The following is a 27800-nucleotide window of genomic DNA, read 5'->3' on the forward strand; positions in this document are numbered from 1 at the left end:
AAATTTGGGTGTACACTGCCAAAGAGCGTTTTAATAGAACTTCTCAGCAATGTTAATATGTACTACGTCTATAAGGTGCTGTGGTAGAGAAACATTATTGCCTCAATTAGATTAACTCCAAGTAGGGAGAGGGTGACCCATGGGTCCACTACTGTTTTTTCTTGCCAGAGAGCTTCTACTATGGTTTGGATATTTATCCCTTCCACATCTCATGTTGAAATTTGAGCCCAGTGTTGGAAGTGGGGCCTAATGGTAGGTTGGTTATGTCAAAGCCATCCCTCATGAAGAGATTAGTGACCTCCCTCAGGGTTGAATGAGTTCTTACTTCACTAGTTCCTGCAAGAGCTTGTAGCTAAAAAGAGCCTGGCACCCGCTCCTCTCTTGCTTCCTCTCTTGTCAGGTGATTTCTGCACACACCAGCTCCCCTTCACCTTCCTTCTTGAGTGGAAGCAACTTAAGGCCCTCACCAGATGCAGGTGCTGGTGCCATCCATGCTACTTGTACAGCTTGCAGAACGGTGAGCCAAATACACTTATCTTCTCTATAAATTACCAGCCTCAGGTATTCCTTTATAGTAACACAAAACAGACTAAGACAGCTTATGTGACTCCTTATGCCATGACATCTTTTTGTTGCACACATTCCGGAATCAGGTAGCTAAATATGTCAGTCTTATTTTTGCTCCATATGCTGTTTCCTCTGCTAGAAAATGTTCTATTCATTTCAAAATTCTCCTCCCTGCCCATTCTACCTTCTAACTCAATGTACCTGAAGAACACAAATTCCACCCTCAAGACTTGGCTCGAGTATTAACTTATCTTTAACTCTTTCTCCTAGTAGCTCAAGCAGAATTAAGAATGTCTTCCTTTATGTTTCAAGCAGAACATCATTTTTCTCTTATTATTTGTGTTCCTATCACTCACTAGTACATGGATGAGGGAAGTAAGTAATACTTACTAGGTAAAAAAAAAAAAAAAAAAAAAAAAATTACTATATGAATAAAATGCAATAATACATTTGATTTATTGAGTAATATTGGTATGATATATTCAGTGCCTTAGATTAAATATCCATGATTATCCTAACCATTCTTCTATGTAACATTAAACAAACCAACAATAACAATAATTGGGGCTGAGAAAGTTTTCATAATAACTAGTCCGGTTTTCTACTCTTCTACTCTGAAATCCATATTATAAGACACTAGAATCCACAGGAAACCTGGTTTTCTATGACTCTTGAGTACATATTCTTTCAATTAATCAAAACTGACAATGTGATTATCCATTTTATTGAAAATTTTAACAAATTTAGTATTATATTTTAAATTGTGGAAATGACATTTTAAGGCAATAGGAAATAAAATATAATAATTTAATTAAAATGAATGGAATAGAATGATCAAAATGAGTTAACTTGAATGTAATCTCTTATAAACATACATACACATTTAATATTTTAGAAAATATACTGTTTTGATGTCACTAAGTAGATCTCATGACATCAAGGAACAGCATGACGCTCTTAAAAGTAAATAAAATATTCAGAGTATCTTAGCTTTAGTACATACACATATAAAATATGTTTGTATAACTCTTTTAGTAAGTCAGTGACTAATTTAAATGTTGCCACTAAAAACGTATAAACTTGTAAATTTCATAATCAAACAAATATCTTATAAATCTTTATAAACATGTACACATGATTTATTTCAAGTTGTTATGAAAAGTCAAGTGTGGATTATTTTTCTATACAGGTTGAAAGGAATTATTCAATTTGAATAGCAATTTATGCCATCTAGTTGAAATCCTTATTTTGTTATTTTCTAATTTCAAAGAAGAAAAGGAACTTGTGACAGTGTATTTCATTATAAACTGTACAGTGAGATAAATTTAAGCAGAATTGCATATCTCCCATTGTTCTAGCATGAAAGTGCTATAAGGCTTCTCAGTGATATTGCCTTTGACCATAGAATTAAGTTTTCTGTCTCAAATAGGTTTTATCAATCATATAATTATTAAGTTAAAACTGTTTCTGATTTCAGCACCCTAAGGCTTTTCTCCAGCTATTACATAATACTACTGATTAAATGCAAGAAATATAACTGCATAGTATAAATGGTTATTTAAACTTAAATTGTCAAACACACCAAGATCAGGCTTACTATTAAATTGATTTTTCAAATAATTGACACAGTTTCAAATTTCTTTGTGCAGATGTGTCATTCTCTCTCTCTCTCTCTTTTTCTTTTTATTTATTTTCCTCTTCTCCTCTTGAAATGATTTCTAGTTTGGGACACATTATTGGCAAGTAGTAACTAACCATGAAACTATTGCACAGATATTGGCAGTTTAATTTCAGTGTGCAAATAAAAGAGTATTTTACAGTTCCTTAGATATTCCAGTGTTTATACTAAGTTACAAAATATTACAAGAGTAGATTATGCAATCAAGTCCTGGTAAAACTAGAAAATATATTTTATTTTTTTAAATTTTCTGTACCTTACTGAAAGACCTGGACCTAAATAGAATTTTGCACAATCACTTAATAGAACGATATATAGAAATAAATAATGAAGATCCAATGAAAATTAGTAGCCATTAAAACATGAGTTTGTATTAACTCTGCTTAGTCTCTGAAATATCAAATGTGCCAAAGGGACATATCCATGTATCCGCCCATTTATCGACTAGCCAGCCCACAAGCAAACAGGCAAGACTATTTTATATTACATTAAATTAATCGTTTCTAACATTATCTGTGACCATGAAGCCAGATCAATTTATATATGAGATTAATTGTTGTTGACACTGATTCATTTATTTAGGTATTCCTGGGAAAACGTAGTGTCTTGGTTTGTCTTTCTCAGAACCAGGTCTTTAGACCACATCTTGATTCTATGTAGTTCATTTTGAAGGTCAGCTCAGGTAGAAAAATCAAGTTATGGTACAAAAAAAAAGGAAGCTAGCCTGTAAAGGGTTGTTATCAGTCAAGTTATCACTAAGCATTTGGAGTCTAATCCCACTGAGAAAGTCCAAAAGCCAGAATAAAACATGCATTTATTAATTATCCTGCTCAAAGGGCAAGTGAGCTGAAATATGTGTATTCTGTTTTTCTTTAGGCTTTGGTTGAGGTCTGCTTTCTGAGGGAAGGATGCCAATTCCACATTATTTTCTGTGTGCAGAATGTGTAGCAAAGTGTCTTCAGAGAAAGCACACAGGGTATCAGTAGGAAGTTGGATAGGTGTGAAATAAAAATGTGACAACATTGATTACAACTGGTCCCCAAGTAATAGTGAGTACCTTACATGCCTGGTTTAGAAGTAAGTATGAAAGATAGTGTGAATTGTTACGCAGGAGGTCAGAAGCCATTAGCTCAGTAATGTTTCTAGGCTTCCAGTGGACTGAAGTATGTTGATATATTCCGTACAATGTTAAGGCCATGCTATAAATGGCATTTCCTACCACCAAGAAAGGCTTATCGTGCTTAGGAGAGTCTATGTATGTTACAGGCGACTTATACATCATTCAGCATGCTATTGGCCCCCATTAACCAAATAATCCGTAAAGCTACTAGATTTACTGGAAACAAAGAAGACTCTGTCACAATTCCAAGCTTCACAAAGACAGATCCTGCTGTGGCCAATGCTTAGTTTTAACCTGTTAACAGCAGAGAACAAAACTGAGCTATCATATTCCAATGTTACCCAGTATGTTGGCATGTTGAGAACACTGGACCTCTCCATCAAATAGAGGGCATTGATGTGCCCTCACTAGAAGAGGTAATTTTTCTGGAAATAGATTTGATTTTCTGGATATAGATTTGATTTTCTAGCTGAAAATACCAATCTCAAAAGCACCATCACATGGATTTACATAATATTTTTTCATCTCCATTTTATTCCTCAAAACATCAATTTTGTCCAGGGAACTCACAGCAGAAAAAATAAAGAGAGGTAGTAAGACTAAGGTCAGATAATTTAAAAATATTCTCCATAACTCTCTCCCCAAAGCAGCTTGCCTGATAGACTGGTCTCCTGTAAACTCAGTTATGGCACTGGCTGAGTGGTGACCACTATTACTGTTGAAAGGCTGTCCTATGATGTAGTTCATGATTTTTACCAGCATGTAGTTTATGATGTAGTTCATGCTTTTTACCAGCAACCAACACAATGTGCCTTTTTCCCTATAGCCAGGTTATGGAAATATATGAAAACAAAGATGTGGAAATGGGAGTGACCTCTCCCTCTATTACTTCTAATTATAGGCATACACTAGCAAATAAAAAAGAAAAAAAAAAGTCTTTTTATCTCCAATCGATAAGATCTACCGAATGAGAGGACCTTATAAGGTTTCCATTGAACTGGAAGCTGAGATCATCACCTGACCATTTTGAACAACCCTTGCCACTGAAACTACGGACGATTAAGAGAATTATTGTATTAACTAGATTGATTGTTTTTTTTGGGAAGAAACAGAACAGTTACTACACAAGAAAAGTGAGAAGAGATATATTTGCAACCCAGAAGATTATCTGGGCCTTCGCTTTTTATCCCATGCTCACAGATAAAAATTAATAAAAATGTAATTATTGAAAACAGGCAGGATTATTAGTAGTCAAATCCTTTCAGGTAGAAAGTTTACCTCTTCAAGTAAGAACCAATTGAGCTTTCCAACTAGGAGAAAAGAAACAAGTAGTCCACAATGAAGAAAGAAAATTATACATACAAATTATGACCACATGGCCAGTCGCAGAATTGAAGATGGTGGTAGCTAGGCTACCTGTTTTCGTTTTTTTGTGTTATTCATAGATTTTGTACAAACAATGATCCCTTTACACATTTGTCTTGAATTAATGATATAATTATCATTAATAGATTGATAAAATTAAATTTTGTGCTTTATGTCTCCATTTTTAGGGAAAATTGGAATACATCTTCAGTTACATGAGAAATAATTGTGTCCGGTTTGGAAGAATAATAAAATGTTTGTATGTTTTGCTTTATTCTGAAATTATGTGTGGTTAAAAGGGCTGGATATAAATGCTGAGTTGTCAAAGGGTTGGTTTGTGCCATGTCTGATTTTGATATAGCATCATTCTGACCTTCTTTGATCTATAATCTCTGCACCTCAAAAGAGAAGCCAGGAATGTCATTTTCGCAAATCCCTTTCCATATGTGATTCCTGTTCAGAGTTTTCAATGCGAGGTACTCTAATGAGATTCGGAGGGCAAAAGAGAAGAAAAAGATTATGCTCTAAAAGATATTTATAGCCAGAAGCAAGGGTAAATACAATTTATAGGGACTTCTTAGTGAGCTCCTGAGAAGCATCCATTTTAGAACTTCAGGTTAAGATATTTTGTGGTGACTTCTTTGCTCTATAATAACAGCTTTAATAACAGCTTTTCAGAACTTTATGGTGGTTTCTCTGACCTTTGTTTCCCTAGTGTTTCCAACAGTGGTGTAAGCCCTAGTCTTTGTATTACATCTTTCAAACTTGTGAGGCATTTAGTGGCCTCTATTTTCTTGGTCACATGTTGACTATTACACTTGGACTCTAAAAATACCCATCATTTTCCTCTGTCCATTTTCTGAGACATTTCTTTAGGTTACCTTGAAGTGCCATTTCCGGGTCATGTCCTGATATCAATGAACAATGGCTTTGTTAACTTTTCTTTGCCCCTCCTTCTCAACTGATACCTATATCTGCATCCTCACCTGATTTAGTTATTTTCTCATAATCGATCAAGAATCAGTGAGCAAACAACTAATAGAGTTCCATATTAGATCTCACCATACATATATGAATCTAATTTTCAAATATTTAATGATAACCATTATTTAAATAACATACATCACTAACCAAACACATATGCACAGCAAGTATTACCAGATTGTTTTCAAAGCTATTAAATCAGTATTTCATTTTTTACTTAAAAAGCACTTAATGAAGATGTATTTTATGTTGGGAAATGAGCTATAACATAAAGATATAACTGTAAATAAGACCTCTTTTCTCTTAAAGAGGATCACATTCTACTGGTAAAGAAACACCGAGAAAATCAGTGGGGAAAAAGGTAACACTGTGAGTTTTAGACACCAGTGATAAGCACAGAGATAATTATGATTTGATACAAAGGCGTTAGCTGTATAAATCTGACATTCATGCATAATAGGCCAGTAGGCATATGCTACTTTAATAGGCTAGTCTAGATATTCACCAAGCTGTCATTTTTCCAATACCATTTCAATTAATATGAAGGGTAAAGTGTTGTCAGCAATGTTTTCTTTAGGCCAATTTAGATGCCCTCATGATTTTCTGTATATATATTGACTTGGAGATTAGAAAACAACGATTCAGTGCATATTCAGATTAGCAACTCGAACAGATTTGCATACATTAGCTGAACACCTACATCCGTGAATAGTTTTATCCATCTCTCTTCAGCAGTACTATAGTATCTTCAGGATGGATATTTGTATTTTAGCTTCCATTGTCGCCTCTGAACTTATCAATGAAACAACAAATTATTTAATAAAGAGAGTCAGTCTGATAATGTACCAGGCCAAAATAATTTGTAGATAGTTCATGGCATATAAAGTACAGTTAAGTTCTCCAGCTGAGCTTATAGAGAACGCATAATATGCCTGCTTCCTCTGTTCTCATTTTTATGTAGTATTTTCTATTCATATTAGTTTTTTTTTTTTTTTTCTCAGTTCCTGGAGCACACCATGCTCTTTTTCTATTTCATGCTTCACATTTTTTTTTTCACTTAGCTAAAATGCCTTTTCCCTTGATCTAGCAATGGCCAGTTTATACACATTCTTTAGTTTTCAAATTAAATGCCACCATAGAAATACTTTTCTAACCAACCAGCCAAACAGCCTCACTCGTCCTTCCTTGGTGCATTTACTCTTTACACAGTATTCATGTATTTTCTTTCTAGTCCTTCTCATAATACTTTATCATAGAAAGAATATTCTTGCTCACCACTCAACCCCTATTGTCTGGCACAAAGTATGTACTCAGACACATGTTGGATGAATGAATGAATAAATTAATAATTACAAGGTAAAAATGTGTGACAATATAAACAACATAGACCTTTCTACATATACACAACATGTAATAGACATGGAAGTACCCCCACAGGATTTTCTTTCAAAAGGAGCTTCATAAGAGAATGCAGTTAAATCATAATCTCTGTTTTCCCTTCTCTTGGCATCAACTCTAGCATTTGAACCAAGGATATGCTGTCTCCAAACAGCTCTAAAAAATAACTGAAAATGGTAGGCTACTGACAGCACACAATTTCAGCCCAATGCCATCCTCCTCTAATGGGCAACATTTGCACTCGGACTCCACCTTAGAATGGCTAGGACTTTCTCAGAGCTGTTCTAGATTCTGGGCTTCTCTTACATATTCTTTTCTTCTCTCCTTTTGTAGGTAGCAGACCTGCACCACAGCCTGAAGCTTTTCCTGTCTGTACATTCTCTTTCAACTTTGTCTGGCACAGACTTGACTCACAATACATCACTTGCAATTCTAACTTTATCTTGAACTGTGGTGTTTTTAAAAAACTGATACAGTAGTCATGTCAGAAGTGGTCTCAGAAATCTACAATATGATGAGGCTTAGAGATTGGATCACTTGCCAACTGGCTGATGGAGTATGTGGGATCTGAATAGTTCCTAGCACAAAGTAGTAATCCAAAGATTCAAAATTCTTTAGGCTGTGATTTGGAAAAAAAATATCCCAATGAAGTAAACTGACTCTGCCACTGAATCCAGAATCAGGCATTTTTTGAGCTCTAGGGGGAAATAACTGTAAATATATTAAAGATGTCTCACTTTAACAAAAGTGTGTTGATTCTTTTCAGAGGGACAATAAGAAATTGAGGGTGATTATCAAAAGTAAAAGTGATTTTTGAGTGACAAAGAAACACTTCGTAGCACATAAAGAGGTCTTTATCTTTTCCAGCAGGAGCGTGGACACCAGTGATGGGCATACTAAGGATTTGATAGTTATGGCTGAAAACCATCAAAGATGATTGAATTATCAGTCAAGTCAAGTCTGTTACGCCAAGGTCAGAACCCTGGTAGAGAAAGTCTGGGATTCTTACACATGGGAAGAATACATTTGGATAGGTTCCAATAAGAGTATGGCTCTGCCGATTTCTTGAATTCTCAGAGCCCAAAAAGCAAGTGAACCGCTTGCTAATAAGAATTAGCATTTCCCCTGTGTGAAAATACACTTCAGGGCAGACGTCTCTTGCTCAAGGCGTGGTTTCTCTCACCTCTACTCCTAGATTGCAGGCTTCTGACTTGCAGGTCCACTAATATTAAATCAAAGCATATGCAAGCTGGAGATGTGCTGGGCATAATGAGGAAAGAAAGGAGTTATATCCCAATGTTTCCAGCAAGTACAAGTAGGAACCTGTGTAGTACCAGTGGGATTGGATTTGGGGATATCAGTCAGCTTGAACACTGGGGTAAGAACACGAAACCAAATGAGCAAGAGTTCATTAGTCCGAGAATACTAATTTGGCCACATGGTTGCAAGTTAACTACATTAGGTTCCTTCCTTCTATTCTAAATAGGCCAGAGGTTCATCTTGAGAAGAATAGGTGTATATTCTAGATGTGGATTTGCCTTTCATGCGTATCAGATCTTCAGCCAGCAGCACTATTCAGGTTCTTATGGAATGTTTTGTCTATAGATATAGAGTACCACAGCATAATATAGCATTTAAATAGCAGACATATTTCATAGCAAAGGAGTTATCACACCATCCACAAGTAGGAGTGATCTACTGAAGGAGCTGATAAAGCACCAGCCTTGCAGCAATACTGTACTCTGTGAGTGTCATTCTCTAGGACGCAGTCTACCCACAGAATCAGAGTCGCCTGTACGGTACAGCACTGCCAATTTTAAGACTAAATGGGGCTAACAACAGAGGGATGTAAATGCACACACACACAAAGCAGAGTCATAAGTGGAATAAAATAATGTTTAAATTGTTAAGGTAACAGATACCAAGTGAAAAGCTACTAGTGTCATTTATCAGAATATAATTCAGAGAGTTTATACTTAAATGGATTAAAAGTTAAGTTACTCAGTCTAACTAGCCAGATTTCAACTGTTCAATAATGACAGGTGGCTACTGACTTCCATATTAGACAAAGAAGAAAGTTCTACTGGATAATGCTGATAGAGAAGGGTAGAAATAAACAATATGATAAACCAACACAGAGGAAATATTTTCGCAAACATTCTCAAAATCATGAAGATTATAAAGATTATTAATAGTGGATAAAAATTATGTGAGCTAAATCAAAGAAAATCATAGTGATTTCAAAGTGACAATTTTAAAAATTTAAAAATGAAAATAAAATGTTCCATGTTCTGTAGTTTTTAATATTTATCTTTTACAGTGTCATTACTTGGTAGTGTTACTCAGTTGGCATATGCAATGCCTCATCATTTTACTTTTCTTCTACTCTTGGTTGTGTAGTCTGTCTCTCTCCAAGACGTTCCTTATTCCTTTTTCTCCCTAATTGTCTATGTTTTGTTTTTCTCTTTGTAGCCTCTCTCTCAGTCTCATCAGCAGTGCAGTTTTGAGCAAAGTGTCAAAGCTGTCTAAGCCTCAGTTCCTATATCAATAAAATGGAGTTGACAGTAACTTTGGTGATATTTTGAGGATTAAACTTGAAGTATTTTTTGCTGGGTATCTTATTAATAAAGAGTTAGGATCTTGACCTGCACAAAAGACATCAATGAAGATCATAGACAAATTAACATTTTTGAGGCATTAATGATTGTTGATGGGACTTTTCCTAAAAGAAAATTTAACTTTTCTGGCCTTATTTATTCAGAGATAAAAATACTCAGGGAGAAAAAAAATGATATCAATTTTTAAATCATACACTTTCAAGCAAGTACAGCACATCCAAGTGAAAATGCCTGATGCATTTCTTAGGAGATGTAAAGCTAGGATGCATATGTAAGATCTGGGCCAGAGTATTGGAATGTATGGCCATAATAGAGAATAGCGTGGCAGTCATAACTTGTGGTTGTGCATTGTGGGGAACTTTTTGTTAAAACACAAGGAGATTGTGGTTCAATAGACTATACTAAATCTTTAATGTTTTCCTTTTTAGTGTCTTTATGTCTTGTTTCTTACTAATACATAGTTGCAAATAGAGCTTTTATTTCTTCATCTAAATTTGCTGGCATAAAAAATTTAGAAAATGAAACAGATGATGTTGGATATGACAATTATTTCACTGTAGTTGAGGAATTTACTTAAAATAGTCAATGTCGGTTGACATTCATGAAAACCACTAAGGTATTTGCTTAGGTATTGAATGACTATTGAAGTGAACATGGCCTGGGATTTTGATCATCATTCATTTGTATTGCTTTCTCATGGTCAAAGAAAGTACCAATAAATATGGTAATTTTTGCAATCTACAAAGAAGTTATTGTATTAATTTGCAGATAAAACTTGAGGCTCCTTCAAGCTCGAGGATTATGCATAATATAAACATTACAGATTTTATGATATGCATTTTAATCATAAAGTGAAACTTGGTGTGCTAAGAAAAATTTCCAGTTTCTAAATGGGATAATTCAGGAAAATTAATTTTATTAAAAGGTAAGCTCTTACACAGTTTTCTTATAGACTAGTATTTCTCTCATATATATATATGTTAATAAACAATATTGTATTACATAAATATAAATTTTCCTGAGGGAAAAATGCTATTATAGACAACTTTCTGTTTATGACTATTACCAGTATGCTTATTGGAGCTCACAAAAACAACACCTTATTTCAGATTGCACTCTCAATGTGCTAAAGAATGTTTTATTTCCATTTGATTTGTTAAAAGAATGTTAACAGTGAATAATAACAAAGATATACATATTCTGATTTCTGTAAAGGATATTAGTAAGCTTGAATCAAATATTAATATTAATAGTACAATTAACTACTAAAATAGATTGTAATTGCTGAAATAAATTTGCTCTTAAATAACTTTTATGTAGAAAATTTGAAATGCTGAAAAAAACATAAAATAAACTGAGTTTTCAAAAGAAACCTCTCTCATACATTTAAATTTAGTACAAAATAGCATTGTATTTTGTTGTGTTTAAGTGAGAATATTTGCTTCAAAATTCTGAGAAACTTGCATATACAATATATATATTAGCTAATGATATATTCCCATGACAAATATTTACAAACAGCCATCAGTATTAAATGTAGAAACTAAGGATAGCTAATGGCAGAATTTTTTGTTTCTTCTTATTTTACAGACTTCTTATTAAATTGTACAAGCTATTGGTAGTATATGTGGATGACTGAATACATTATTCATAGAGTGATATGAAATCATACTTTTCTCACTGAGAAAACATGTTATCCTCTTATAACCAGAAACCTTTTATTTTATTTATTTATTTATTTATTTTTATTTATTTTTTTTGGAGACGGAGTCTCGCTCTGTCGCCCAGGCTGGAGTGCTATGGCTCACTGCAGGCTCCGCCTCCCGGGTCTAAGCCATTCTCCTGCCTCAGCCCCCCGAGTAGCTGGGACTACAGGCGCCCGCCACCTCTCCCGGCTAGTTTTTTGTATTTTTTAGTAGAGATGGGGTTTCACTGTGTTAGCCAGGATGGTCTCGATCTCCTGACCTCGTGATCCGCCCGTCTCGGCCTCCCAAAGTGCTGGGATTCAGAAACCTTTTAATAGAGTTTAAGCTTTGCTGAAAGTAGGATATATACCATTGCATTGTAGTTTAAATATAATTTCCATAAACTAAAACATTTAATAATGTTTCCAGTGAGGAGATATTTTTTTTTATTCCCTTCCCAATTATTAAATTCATACTATATCCAGGAATTTTATTGTTTACCAGTTATAAGGTAGTAAACAAAATAGATACAATGGTTCATTTTATGTTTCAACTTGACTGTGATGTCCTGTAATGGTTAATTTTAGGTGTCAACTTGACTGGATTAAGGGTTGCCCATATAGCATCCCTTAAAACATTATTTCTGGTTATGTCTGCAAGGGTGTTTCCAGAGGAAATTAGCATTTGAATAAATAGAATAAATAAAGATCTTTTCCCACCAACACAGGCAGACATTATTCAATTGACTAAAGACCTGGATACAACAAATAGACAGAAGAAGGGCACATTTTCTGTCTCGTTTGGAACTGGACATCCTTCTTCTCCGGGGAGAAGTTCTCACACATGGGAACTTTAGGTGCTTAAATATTTGAATTCTGAGACTTACGCCATGTCTCCTCTCGTTCTCAGGGCTTCGGATTTGGACTGAATTACAGCACTGACTTTCTTGGTTCTCCAACTTCCAAATGGCAGATTGTGGGACTCCTTGACCTCTGTAATTGCATGAGCCAATTCCCATAATACATCTTCTCATATCTATATGTATACATACTGTTGGTTCTGTTTCTCTGGAGAATCCTGACTCATCCAGATTACTTTTCCATAGACATCTCTGTGGGTGAGGAAACAATACTCCAGAACAGGGATTCAGCAAACTACAGCCCATGAGCCAAATCTAGCCCAGCAACTTGTTTTTGTAAATTTAGTTTTAACTCAGTTACTCAAACCCATTCAAGTTTTATCTAAGGCAGTATCACCTTCAACAGCAGAGTTGAATCTTTGAGACAGAGCCAAATGCCGTATGTTTCCCAAACCTATACGATATATTATCTAGATTAAATTAAATTAAATTAAATTAATTAATTTATTTAGTGAGACAGAGTCTCACTCTGTCACCAGGCTAGAGGTCAGTGGTGCATGCTTGGCTCACTGCAACCTCTGCCTCCCGGGTTCAAAAGATTCTCCTGCCTCAGCCTCCCAAGTAGCTGGGACTATAGGTACAAGCCACCACACCCAGCTAATTTTTGTATTTTTAATAGAGACAGGGATTCACCATGTGGCCCAGGTTGGTCTTGATCTCTTGACTTCGTGATCTACCCGCCTTGGCCTCCTAAAGTGCTGGGATTACAGGCATGAGCCACTGAGCCCAGCCTATCTAGCTTTTTAATGAAAAACTCTGCCAATCTTTATTCCAGAATATAAAGTATAATTTCAAAATAATTTTCTATCAATATCTTATTAAACTTAACAAAAATTATAAAATGTAGAAAAGATAGTAAAATGTGTAAGAAATCCCATATAACAATTATTGAAATAGAGAAAAAATTTAATTTAGTCAAATTATTAATAATATACAACTAATATATTTATGAATAATAAGAATAAACGATTTGTATTTGATGCAGTCAATTAATAAATGGCAGCTATAATCTTAAGCAAGACACACCTATCACAATGCATATTAGACTAGTTTAAAAATTGTGTTAAATATATATGATATATATTTTATAAATACTACACATTTTAATATAGAATGTTATTTATATATATTAAATATATAAGAATATATTTCTACACAAGAACAAGGCAAAATAATAAAAATAAACATAAATTGTGGTGTGAAAATATACATTTTCAAGGGAAATCATTAAGATGTTCATAATCTATGCACATTTTTTGTAAATGACATTTATTTTCTATATATATTTATCTTTTTATGGGGTTGATAATTAGCTGTTTTGTAATAGTTCTTACTTACTGGTAGCTCACACTTGTCATCTGTTTTAGTTTGACCTTATGTATATCCTACCAGCCATAAAATTTTTAATACCATCCCTGGTTTTATGGTGAGTCAATAAGTATTACATAGTTATTATTTTAAAAACTCAATATTGGAAATAGGAATGTCTGTCCTATTTCAGGAAAAATATATTTGTGGGTGAAAAACAAATATCTCTATGATAAATTTTTGTGGTTTCATATTAAAAAGTGATGTATCTAAACTCATCTACTATAATCTCATAGAATCCAGATAACTGCCTCCTGTAGTTTTCATAACAATCTCATGACATCATTATAATGTCATTATTCTAATTTTAATGATCAAAAAACAAAATAGAGTCATTAAATTACTTGGAAAAACTGGTTGCAAGATACATCTAACACAGTTTTCCAGGTATACTTAGCTCATAGATCTATGATTGTACCCACAGTATTAATATTACACCATTTGAAAGCTACTCTAACTCTTCAATCATCTCGTTTTTTTCCTGTTTTAAGAATATATTTTGTAATTTACATGATACATTTCCAAGAACATATTACCTTGTCCTCATTTGGTTATTATCTGAGAAAGGTAATATCCATTAAAGATCTCAAATAATTACAATTTTCAAATGGAGACAATAGTGCACTGTGATGTGAATATTCCAGAAGGACCAGGATTAATTGCACATTTCCTCAAACTTGTTTGAATTTTTGTATTCTATCTTGGGATAAGAGAAATAAGAAGTAATGTTATAAGACTATATCTAAAAGATTAAGAATCCCAGAAAGTATTCATATGAAATGCATTAATTTAAAAAGCTTTATTAGTTTAAATGTTACTGATTTATTTTCTTGGAGTTTTTTGAAGATTCATGTAAAGTTCCTAAATCTTTACCAACTTCTGCCTAAGAACAGCAGAATTAGAATGATACAAATGCAAACTCAAGAAGGTTATTACCATCATATTCTACTCTTTGCACTCCTCACTGAACTATAGAATAAATTCAATCTCTCATTATTCAGAATGACCAACCAGCTATACTTTATTTGAAAAAGATGATCAGGTTATACAATGAAAAGCCATTTTACTATTTTTGTAAAGAAATTCTTTGGAGACCCTTGAATCATATTTCTCTATGGAAGGCAACTACTGGCACTGTTTGTATATCACCGGTTTCAGCTTCACATTCCCAGGCTGATGACATTAACAGTTACCTTTCCACTTCAGAAATTTGGGGATTGGGTTTACCATGTTCATTCAACTGAGAAAATCTGGAAACCAATGTGTAATTTTTCACTAAAAAGATGAATCCAAACAAATAAAATGAATAAAAATGACTAGCAGCAAGATTCTCACCCTGGAAAATTACTTTGACACAAGCCCAAATGGACTCTATATTCATCATTTCTAAAGAAATTGGAGTTTGAAAGTATACTACTTTATTGAAAGTCATCTCTTCATAGTCCGTATTTACATTGTACAGCATTAGTAACATCTACATTCTGGCCTTCATCTTTGGACAACTTAATATTACTGTTTTCTGAAACATTAAAATTGTATTTTTCTATCTGCCTATCATCTATCAATCAATCTTCCTATTTATATTTTATTTCTATTACTTGTTTTGAAATATGATAAGAAGTAATCTCATCTGACTGACACAGGAAAGCTATATAGGAGACAATTTTTAATAAAAGAAAAGCACAAAGAGTAAGTGACTAATTTAAAAATAATTTAGAAATGTAAACCTTAAGCCATTTACTTTTTAAAATTTTTTTTGAGAGAAAAACTGCTGATTAATTTATTAAACACTAACAATCTTTGTGTCATATATATTTGGAGTTACTTGTCTAGTGTTAATAATATTAGACTATTGAGATAAGTGAGCACACAATTTAACTATACATTTCATTAATTGAGCTAAGCACTGTCCATTCAGTTCTTATATGGCCTCAGGCACTGATAGAAACACATTAGATTATCACATCAACCTTACTAAATATGCACTATTATAAGCCCTTATTTTTTAGTAGATTAATTATTACACAGAGGTTCACATTTTGCCCAACGTCACAAAATTTATAAATAGCAGAGCAGGTATTTGAACCCAGGCAGTCTAATTCCATAATAAACTTATTTTGTCACTATAGAACAACTGACTCTTTCTATAAATAGCAATGACATAAGATGAGGTGTGCATTTATTTCTCAACCAAAAGCTTAAAATATATACATCTCAAAGCTCTAAGGATAAATCATATTATTATTATTTCATTTATCAAAAATTTATTGAATATCTACAATAGGAATTATAAGTGTCAAGGTCATGGTAGTGTATAAGACAATGCTTCACTCCTCATAGATCCTGAGTTTGTGGCTCATGTTCTCTGACTTTATGTTTAGCCAAACCACCATCCCAATTGAACTATTCCAATTCCAATTTTATCTGCTGCCATCAAGGCACTATAGAAAATTCTAATACAATGGTGTTTGTAAAAATCTCCATCTACAAAGATTACAGGAACAGGGTCATGGACATGAGAAAATTTACAACATCATCAATGGGCATACCTTGAATATAAAAGAGAGAAAACAATTTAAGATTTTTTAAAAATTCAAATGTATTTTGGCAAGCTTTGCATAGAAGGACATAATTTTTCATTTCAATTGCTTCTGATTTTATCAGAATCCTATGCTGCAGTGGAAAGAATATCAAAGACAAACAACATCAGAAATAAAATAAGTCTGCTTAAACTTAAGAGTTTCCCCCCATTTCTGGGATTAGGGGCAGTTACAACTAATGTTTTTTATTTACGATTTTTTGGTTTAATTTTTAAGTTCTAAGATTTGCTTCTTCCTTTAGAAACTTAAAGAAAGCAATATAATAGGTTTCAAAATACTTTGGATTGAATAAATATGAATAAAGTAAATCGAAGTAATTAGTTAAATTTTACTTTGCCAAAATAGTTGTGTTATAAGTATGATTGGTACAAAGTAATTATTCTCAATTATTTTATTTTTTAATATGTTGATTGGATAAATTAACAACACTATGTGATTTAAATAAGATTATTTATTTTTCGGTTAGCTTAACTTACTTTTCAAATGTTTTAAGTTTTAGTCAATTATTTCACTTTTGTTCTTTCTGCTCACATTTGGAAAGCCACAGAAGCACAACACTGATGCAGATAGATCACGTTTCTCATCTCCCTTGCCTCTAGACACAGTCATGTGACTAAATCTGGCCACTGGAATGTGGCAGATTAGAGCATAGTACTCCCACTCCTAGTCATTCAATCATCTCTCTGTAGCCACAAACAAAACTTAACAGTTTCAAATAAATGGATCTATTAAATAGACTATGGTAAATTCAAGGGCAGCATGTACAATATGATTCTATTTAATAATAATATTGATCACAGTATGCAAATATAGTTATGTAAGTGGACAGGCCCCACATCAGAAGGGGCAAGCAAATATACCTTCAAATGAAACATCCAGATACTCACATTGGAATGAATCAAGAAAACAACCCGACCCACAGACAATGAAGAAAAGCAAGATAGGACAACCACCCACTTGGGAGCAACACCCCTACCCGGGGAAGTGGTGAGTGAATGTGTGACCTTGGGAAATCATGCTTCCCCCAAAGATCTTTGTAACCCTCAAGTCAGGAGATCTCCTATTGAACCCACTCCACCAGGGACTTCAGTCTTCAGTCTGACAGAGCTATATGGAGTCTCCGCGGAGCAGCTACTCAGCATGTGTGGAGACCCTGGAGTCTTAGATACTCTGGCTTTCTGACAGAACTAGCTGCAACTCCATCAAAGTGGAAGGTTAGCCTCCTATACATACCCCTAGGAAAGAGGCTGAGTGCAGGGGATGAGCAGCAACAGCCCACAGGCCCCGCTTCCACAGTACCTCACAAAGTGAGAGCCATTGGCCTGGAATTCCAGCTAACTACCAGTAGAGACACTGAACTACTCTAAGAAGGAGCTCCTTCAGGGAGGAGCGAGCTGCCATCTTTGCTGTTTGGATGTCTTAACTGTTCCAGCCTTCAGGCTTTGCAGAGTCTAAGCCGACCCAGGACAAAAGGCATCCCCTAGTACAGCACAGCTGCTCTACCAAAATGTAGGCAGACTGCTGCTTTAACTGTGTATTCAATCCCATTCCTCCTAATTGGGCAAGAACTCCCAACCAGGACCTCCAGCTACCCCCACCCAAGGTCTCCAGCTAACAGAGATCTGAATTCCCCATAGCACAGCACTTCCAGAGGGAGAGGCAGGCTGCCATATTTGCTGTTTGGTTGACTTAGTATTTCCAGCCTTCGGGCTTCAGAATGTCTGAAACAATGGGTGGGGGGAGCTGAAGCAGACCCCCAGCACAGCACAGCTGCTCTACCAAGGCATGGCTAGACTGTTTTTTTAAAGTGAGTTTCAATCCTATTCTTTCTCCCTGGACAGGACCTCCCAACTGGGGTCTCCAGCCACTTCCTACAGGTGCCTTTGGGCTGGCAACAGGTTTGTGCCTCCCTGGGACAAAACTCCAGAGGGAGGGATAGGCTGCCATTTTGTTGTTTCACAGCTTTCACTGGTGACATCTCCAGGTTCTGAAAAATCCGAGGTGACTAGGGACTGGAGCAAACCCAAGCATACTGCAGGACTTATATGGAAAAGTGGCCAGACTGTTACATGGGTGCCCATTCCCATGTCTTCTCACTGGGCAGGTCTTCCAGGCCTGAGCCTCCAGAGCTATCAAACCCGGACAGAGCCTTCAGGGGCAACTGAAAACCTCTCTGCAACAGTCTCTTGCAAGGGTACTGGCCATGCCACCCTTGGACTAACCAAGGATCAAAGACTTTTAGTGCCTTATCCACACCTCCAACAAGCTGTAGTCAACCCAAGGAGAGGAGACCAATCTGTCTCTCATAAGTCCCACACATCGCCAACTGCTCATAACCAGACAAGGAGCCCCGGCTTGTGCACACAGCACAAACCCATCATCTGGGGCTGAATGCACTGAGCGAGTGCTGACCTGCATCTCTCTGGGATGTAGCTTCCAAGAGTTAAGCAAATAAGCCTTGGCCACAACCACTGCTAAGATATCTTCTTCTGCTGCCTCTTAGTTAGGGAAGGAACATAAATACTGAGATTTCCCCAGAAGTGCAGTGAGCAGCCCAAGAATGCTGAATCACAAACTACAGTCAGCATTTAAGGGGTAGAGAAATCAACACTTTCAGAACACTGAGAGGGAGCGTGGCTGGAAATGTGAAGAAACACAAGGGAGCCCACGCAACCGATCAATAGTCTACCTAAGTGTCACCTGCTGAATCAAACCCTAAAGCTTCAACAGCAAAAGTACCTCACCAAGATATCAACTTCTGAAACCAGAGTCAAAACATCAGCTTCAAATAAAGACCTTATGCAATGCCTTGGCCCGGTGAAAATATCCAGAAAATAAGTCTATTTATTGTACTCAATCTACACTGCAGTTAAAGGAACCCCCTCATTGGACAATGAGAAAGAACCAAAGCAAGAACTCTAGTAACTCAAATGGTCAGAGTGCCATAGATTCTCCAAATGATTGTGCCTTAACCAGGCCAAACTGGCTATAATGACAGAAGTAGAATTCTAAATATGGATAGGACCAAAGATCATTGAGATTCAGGAGGATGGCAAAACCCAATCCAAGGAAAATAAGAATCATAATATAGTGAAAAAGAAGCTGAAGGACAATATACCAGTATAAAAAAGAACCTAAGAGGTCTGACAGAGCTGAATAACATAATACAAGAATTTCACAATGCAATCACAAGTATTAACAGTAGGATGAAACAAGCTGAAGAAAGAATCTCAGAACTTGAAGACTGATTACATGAAGTAAGATACTAGACAAAAATACAGAAAAAAGAATACAAATGAATGAACAAAACCTCCAAGAAGTATGGGATTATGCAAAGAGGCCAATTCTATAAATCATTGACATCCCTGAAAGTGAGGAGGAGAAAGTAAACAACTTGAAAAATATGTTTCAGGATATTGTCCATAAAAACTTCCCTAATCTTGCTAGAGAGACCAACAGTCAAATTCGGGAAATAGAGGCCTCCCAAATATTCTATATGAAAAGATCATCCCCTAAACACGTAATCATTAGATTTTCCAAGGTTGAAATGAATGAAAGAATGTTAAAGACAGCTAGAGAGAAAGGACAAGTCACTGCCAATGGACCCCATCAAGCTAACAGCAGTCCTCTTAGTTGGAATCCTACAAGCCTACAAGCCAGAAGAGATTGGGGACCTATATTCAATGTTCTTAAAGAAAAAAATCTTCAACCTAGAATTTCATAGCCAGCTAAACTAAGCTTCCCAAGTGAAGGAGAAATAAAATCCTTTTCACATAAGCAAATGTTGAGAGACTTTATTCCCACCACCCTGCCTTACAAGAGATCTTGATTGAAGCACTAAATATAGAAAGGTAAGCCCACTACCAGCTAATACAAAAACACACTTAAACATACAGACAAGTGTCACTGTAAAAAAATCACACAAGCCAACATAATAACCAGCTAACAGCACAATGACAGGATCAAATCCACACATGTCAATACTAACCTAGAGGGTAAACTGGCTAAATTCCCCCACTTAAAAGGCACAGAATAGCAAACTGGATTAAAAAAGCAAGTCCCCTTGGTTAGCTATCTTCAAGAGACCCATCTCATCCATAATGACACATAGTATCAAAATAAGCAAGTGGAAAAAAAAATCTATCTTGCAAATGAAAAACAGAAAAAAGCAGGGATTGTAATCCTAATTTCGGACAAAACACATTTCAAACCAACCAAAAAAAGACAAGGAAGGACATTACATAATGGTAAAGGATTCAATTCGATAACAAGGCCTAACTATTCTAAATATATATGCACCCTACACAGGAGCACCCAGATTCATAAAGCAAGTTCTTGGAGACCTACAAAGAGACATAGACTCCCACAAAATAATAGTGAGAGACTTCAGTACTTTACTGATAATATTAGAGAGATTTTTGAGGCCAAAAATTAACAAAGATATTCAAGACCTAAACTCAGCATTACACCAAATAGAGTTGATAGACGTTCACCCAAAACCAACAAAATATACATTTTTCTCATGTCTACATGACATATACTCTAAAAGAAACCACATGATTGGAAGTAGAACAATCCTTGATAAAAGTAAAAGTATCAGCATCATAGCAAACACACTCTTGGACCACAGCACAATAAAAATCAAAGTCAACACAAAGAAAATTGTTCAAAACCATACAATTATGTGAAAATTAAACAACATGGTCTTGCATAAGTTTTGGATAAATAATAAAATTAAGGCAGAAATCAGGATGTCCTTTGAAAATAATGAGAACAAAGATACAACATACCAGAATTTCTGGGACACAGCTAATGCAGTGTGAAAGGGAAATTCATAGCACTAAACGCCCATATCAAAAAGTAAGAAAGATTTCATGTTAACAACCTAACTTTGCAACTGAATTAGAGAAACAAGAAAAAATCAACCCCAAGCTAGCAAAAGATGAGAAATAACAAAAAATAGAGCTTAACTGAAGGAAATCGAGACAGGAAAAACTATTCAAAAACATCAAGGAATTCATGAGTTGGTTTTCTGAATAAAGTAATAAAATAGGTTACTAGGTGGACTAATTAAGAAGAAAAAAAAGGAAGATCCAATAAACACAATTATAAATGACAGAGGAAATGTTACTACTGACCCCACAAAAATAAAAACAACCATTAGAAACTATTATGAACACCTCTATGCACACAAATTAGAAAACCTAGAAAAGATAGATAAATTCCGGGACAAATACACCCTCATAAGACTGAGTCAGGAATAAATTGATTCCCTGGACAGACAAATAATAAGCTCCGAAATTGTATCAGTCATAAATAGACTACCAGCCAGAAAAAACACAGGACCTGATGAATTCACAGCTGAATTCTACCAGGTGTGCAAAGAAAAGCTGGTTCAACACCTACAGAACCTATTTCACAAAAATGAGGAGTTGGGACTTCTTTCCAACTCACTTCATAAGGCCAGCATCGTCTTGATAACAAAACTTGCCAGAGACACAACAAAAAATGAAAAATCTAGGCCAATATTCTTGATGAACATTGATACAGAAATCCTTGACAATATACTTGCAAACTGAATCCAGCAACACATCAAAAAGTTAATCCACCATGAGCAAGTCAGCTTCATCCCCAGGAGGTAAGGTTTGGTTCAACATATGAAAGTCAATAAATGTGATTCATCAAATAAATAGAACTAAAGAAAATAACCACTTGAATACCTCAATAGATGCAAAAAAGGCTTTTGAAAAATTCAACATTCCTTCATGTTAATAACTCTCAATAAACTAGGTGTTGAAGGAACATACCTAAAAATGATAAGGGCCATCTGTGACAAAACCACAGCCAACATTACACTGAATGGGCAAAAGCTAGAAGCATTCCCCTTGAAAACTGGCAGAAGACAAGGATGCCCTCTCTCATGATTTCTATTCAGCATATTATTGGAAATCCTAGCCAGAGAAATCAGGCAAGAGAAAAAAAGTAAAGGGCATCCAAACAGGGAGAGAGGAACTCAAACTGTCTTTTGTTTGCAGATAACAAATTCTTTATCTAGAAAATCCCCTACTTTTGGTCCAAAAGGTCCTTAAGCTGATAAACAACTTCAGCAAAGTTTTAAGTTACAAAATCAATGTACAAAACTCACTAGTATTCCTATACACTAGCAGCAACAAAGGAAACTGAGAGCCAAATTAGAATGACAAATCCAAATGACAATTGCCACACAAACAAAATGAAATACAGCTAACCAGGAAAGTGAAAGAGCTCTACAATGAGAATTATAAAACAACACTCAAATAAATTGAGAATAAAAAACAAATTAAAAAACATCCCATGCTCATGGATAGGAAGAATTAGCATCATTAAAATGGCTATACTACTGAAAGCAATTTAGAGATTCAGTGATATTAGTATCAAACTACCAACAATATTGTTTACAGAACTAGGAAAAAATATGTTAAAATATACATGGAACCAAAAAGACAGCCCAAATAGCCAAGTCAACCCTAAACAAAAAGAACAAAGCTGGAGGAATCATGTCACCTGACTTAGAACTATACTAAAAGGATACAGACCCAAACAACATGGTACTTGTACAAAAACAGTCTCATAGACCAATGAAACAGAATAGAGAGCCTAGAAATAAGGCATCATACCTATGACCATCCTATCTTTGACAAAGCTGACAAAAAAAAAAAAAATAGGGAAATTACACCCTATTCAATAAATAGTACTGGGATAACTGGCTAGCCATATGCAGAAGATTAAAGCTGGATCCTTTCCTTACACTATATACAAATGTCAACTCCAGATGGATTAAAGACTTAAATGTAAAAAAATATATAAAAACCTGGAAGACAATCTATGCAATACCATCCTGAACATAGGAACAGGCAAAGATTTCATAACAAAGATGCCAAAAGCAATCGCAACAAAAGCAAAAATTGACAAATGAAATCTAAATAACTTAAGAGCTTCGGCACAGCAAAAGAAACTATTAACAGAGTAAACATATAACCTACAGAATAGGAGAAAATGTTTTCAAACTATGCCTCTGACAAAAGTCTAATATCAGCATCTATAAGGAACTTAAGCAAATTTACCAGAGAACAATTCATTCAAAAGTGGGCAAAGTGCATTAACTGATACTTCTCAAAAGAAGACATGCATACAGCCAATAAACATATTAAAAAACAAAAAAACTCAGTATAATTGATTATTAGAGACATGCAAATCAAAACCACAATGAGATACTGTATTAGTCTGTATTCACACTGCTGATAAAGACATACTTGAGGTGGGTCAGACACGGTGGCTCATGCCTATAATCCCAGCATTTGGGGAGGCTGAGGTGGATGGATCACGAGGTCAGGAGATAGAGACCATCCTGGCTGATCTACCATTCTGGGGTCTGGAGGATGGTGGCCCTCTTCTCATCTGGAGGATGGTGGCCCTTAGCTCATCTAAGCAGTGCCTCAGTAGGGACTCTGTGTAGGGGCTCCAACCCCTCATTTTCCTTCCACAATTCCCTATCAGAAGTTCTTCATGAGGGCCCCACCCCTACAGCAAAGTTTTGCCTGGGCATCCAGGCATTTCCATCCATCTTCTGAAATCTAAGTGGAGGTTCCCAAACCTCAGTTCTTGACTTCCATGCACCTGCAGATTAAACACCATGTGGAAGTTTCCAAGGCTTGGGACTTCCACCCTCAGAAACTCTATGTTGTCCCTTTTCAGCCATGGCTGGAGCAAGTGGGATACAGGGCACCAAGTCCTCATGCTGCACACAGCGAGGGGAAATCCTGGGCCCTACCCACAAAACCACTTTTTCCTCCAGGGTCTGGGGGCCTGTGATGGGAGGGACTACCATGAAGACCTCTGACATGCCCTGGAGACATTTTCCACATGGTATTCAGGATTAACAATATGCTCCTTGATGTTTATGCAAATTTCTGCAGCCAGCTTGAATTTGTCCTCAGAAAACAGATTTTTCTTTTTCTATCACATAGTCAGGCTGCAAATTTTCTGAACTTTTATGCTCTGTTTCCCTTTTAAAACTGAATGCCTTTAACAGCACCCAAGTCACTTCTTGAATGCTTTGCTGCTTAGAAATTTTTTTCACCAGATGCCCTAAATCATCTTTCTCAAGTTTAAAGTTCTACAAATCTCTAGGGCGGGGCAAAATGCCACCAGACCAGTGTCTTTGCTAAAACATAGCAAGAGTCATATTTTTTCCAGTTCCCAAGAAGTTCCTCCTCTCCAACTGAGACCACCACAGCCTGAATCTTATTATCTATATCGCTATCAGCATTTTGGGAAAAGCCATTTACAAGTCTCTAGGAAATTTTTCCCACATTTGCCTATCTTCTGAGCCCTCCAAACTATTCCAACCTCTGCCTGTTACCCAGTTCCAAAGTCGCTTTCACATTTTGGGGTATCTTTTCAGCAATGCCTCACCCTTCTGGTACCAATTTACTGTATTAGCCTGTATTTATGCTGCTAATAATAACATACCTAAGACTAAGAAGAAAAAGAGGTTTAATTGGACTTACATTTTCACATGGGTGGGAAGGCCTCAGAATCATGGAAGGAGGCAAAAGGCACTTCTTAAGTTGCAGTAGCAAGAGAAAATGAGAAAGAAGTGAAAGCAGAAACCCCTGATAAACCCACCAGATCTAGTGAAATTTATTCACTATCATGAGAATAGCATGAGAAAGACTTGCCCCCATAATTCAATTACCTCCCCCTGGGTCCTTCCTGGGAAGTCTGGGAGATACAATTCAAGTTGAGATTTTGCTGGGGACACAGGCAAACCACATCACATACCATCTCACAGCAACCAGAATGGCTATTATTAAAAGGTCAGTAAACTACAGACGCTGGTAAGGTTGTGGAGAAAAAGGTACTCTTATACATTGTTGGTGGGAGTGTAAATTAGTACAACCATTGTGGAAAGCAGCATGGTGATTCCTCAAAGAGCTAAAAGCAGTAATACCATTTGACCCAGCAATGTCATTAGTAGGTGTATACCTAGAGGAATATAAAGCATTCTACCATAAAGATGCATGCACATGAATGTTCACTGCAGCACTGTTCACAATAGCAAACACATGGAATCAATCTAAATGCTCATTGATGACAGACTAGATAAAGAAAATATGGCACACATACACCATGGAATATTATGTAGCCATAGAAAAGAATGAGATCATGTCCTTTGCAGGAACATGGATGGAGCTGGAGGCTATTATCCTTAGCATACTAATGCAGAAACAGAAAACCAAATACCACATGTTCTCACTTATAAGTGGGGGCTAAATGATAAGAACTTATGAACCCAAAGAAGTAAACAACAGACACTGGGGTCTACTTGAGGAGGGAGTGTGAGAGGAGGGAGAAGAACAGAAAAGAAAATTATTGAGTACTGGGTTAAATACCTGGGTGATGTAATAATATGTACAACGAATCCCTGTGACACATGTTTATATATGTAACAAACCTTCACATGTACCCCCAAATCTAAAATAAAATATTTAAATTAAATAAACAAGTTATTATAGAAAAAAAGAACTATCTAGAAAAAGAACTATCTAGAGTATTATCCGATATTGACGAATATCTTTCTCTTTTAGATCTATCCTGGCATCTAAGTAACTATACCTAAAAATCCATTACATTAGTTTTGCTCCCCAATTTCTTAAATAACTCATTGATGTAAGCATTAAGAGAAAAAATTAGTGATGATTAAATGCAGACTGAGTTTGTGGTTTAAGCGTTGATAAGTTCTACCACTTGGGTGTGCTGAAAAGACAAATCTATAATTTACCAAGAGCATTGCAGAATTAATGTGGGTTATTCCTAAGGCCGCCTCTGAGTAGAAGTCAAGGAAAAATACACAATTTAATCGTTACACTCTTACAGTTTGCAGGAACTGCTAGCCTCATGGCAGGTAACAGATTGGACTATGGTCTCTGGGCTGTAGAGCTATCACAAGATTTTTTTGAATTTGCAGGAAATTAATTCTAATGAATGATATGAGCCAACTTCAGGATGAGGAGTATTTTTTAAATTGCATTGCCATCTTATTAAAAAAATGTTCTTTCTTATGCATCTCTGTGACAAGTACAAAAACATGATTCTCCATTAAGCAGGGCTAAATTAACAATAAAGTTACAGGAAATTTGAAACCAACTACCAAGTTCCTTCATTGTTAAAACTGTATTAGTATCACTGGCCTAAGTTTCTTACATTTCTTATATCCATAACCAATGTCAAGTATAAATTATAATATAGAACAAAAAGAAGGAAATGTTAAATAAAATACCATTCTTTTCCTCAATCTGCAGTATTTTATAGACAGAATTATCAATGCCTATTTTCAATGAGAGGCCTATTCATAAATACCTAGAAGTCCTATGAAAGGTTTAGAGAGGACTGAAGAAAAAAATGTAAGCATTTGTTACCTAAAGTTAGAATTTTTTATATCCTAAAAAGTATTTTACTAAGCATCAAGAAACCTAATCCTAGCTTCATGACTAACAGAATACATGCATTTTCATCTAACCTAAAAATGTTTCTTTGTTGTGTAGAAAGTTTCAATAATAAAACCTTATTTTGCTTTAAAATATGTAAATTAATGCAAACTTACAGATCCAGAGCCTGAAAAATATTTCTGAATCTGACTCCAAAAACATTAGACAGTCAGCAAGTAATTATTTAAATTAAAAATGGAAACGCCAACTCATCTTCCTTGAATTGCATTCTTCTGAATACTGCTTTGTGAGTGCGCAAAAGGCTTCTATTAATACATCTTTGATTTCAACTTTAGCTTGTGTATGTAAAACTTAATCATAAGGTTGATATGTACTAGGGGATATTAGAGAGAATAATTAAAATAAAGACTTTAAACTGGATTTCTTATCAAAAATTACACAGCTTTCTACACGAAGGGATGCAACAAGTTACCCACAAAGCAATCAAATAGAGGAAGGATTGATTGTGAGGAGCAAAAACTATCAAGGTTCAACATTGATGGACAGACACACCTAGCTGTATTGTGGCTTTCCTTAATACTCATGGGTCTTCATCAAATTACATAATGCTTCTAAATTTCAACTTGCTTTTTTCATAAAATGGTTATTAGGATTTTTTTCAGATGAGTCAAGGTGGTTATTTTCATATATTGCTTAACCCAATATCTTGTGCATAATAGCTGTGCAACAATTGCAATTCTTTTTCATATTTTTTCTATTTTGTATATAGTCAATTCAAAAAAGAGTGCTTTTACTTTAAGAGCCATTATGCAAATGCATACTTCTTTTATCAAATATTGGGGAAATATATTTAAAGAATAATATCAGGCTTGTGTGGTAGAGCCACAGCAGACTCTGCACAATTAATTAACTCAAAAGTTCATTCTTCAGACTCTGGCCTGATCCCAGGTCATCCTTGTTTTTATCTTTCTGAACTGACGTGGTTTCCTCAACATCTTGTTCCCTTTC

The sequence above is a fragment of the Macaca fascicularis genome, chromosome 6 (assembly GCF_037993035.2).
Source record: "Macaca fascicularis isolate 582-1 chromosome 6, T2T-MFA8v1.1".
NCBI lineage: Eukaryota > Metazoa > Chordata > Mammalia > Primates > Cercopithecidae > Macaca > Macaca fascicularis.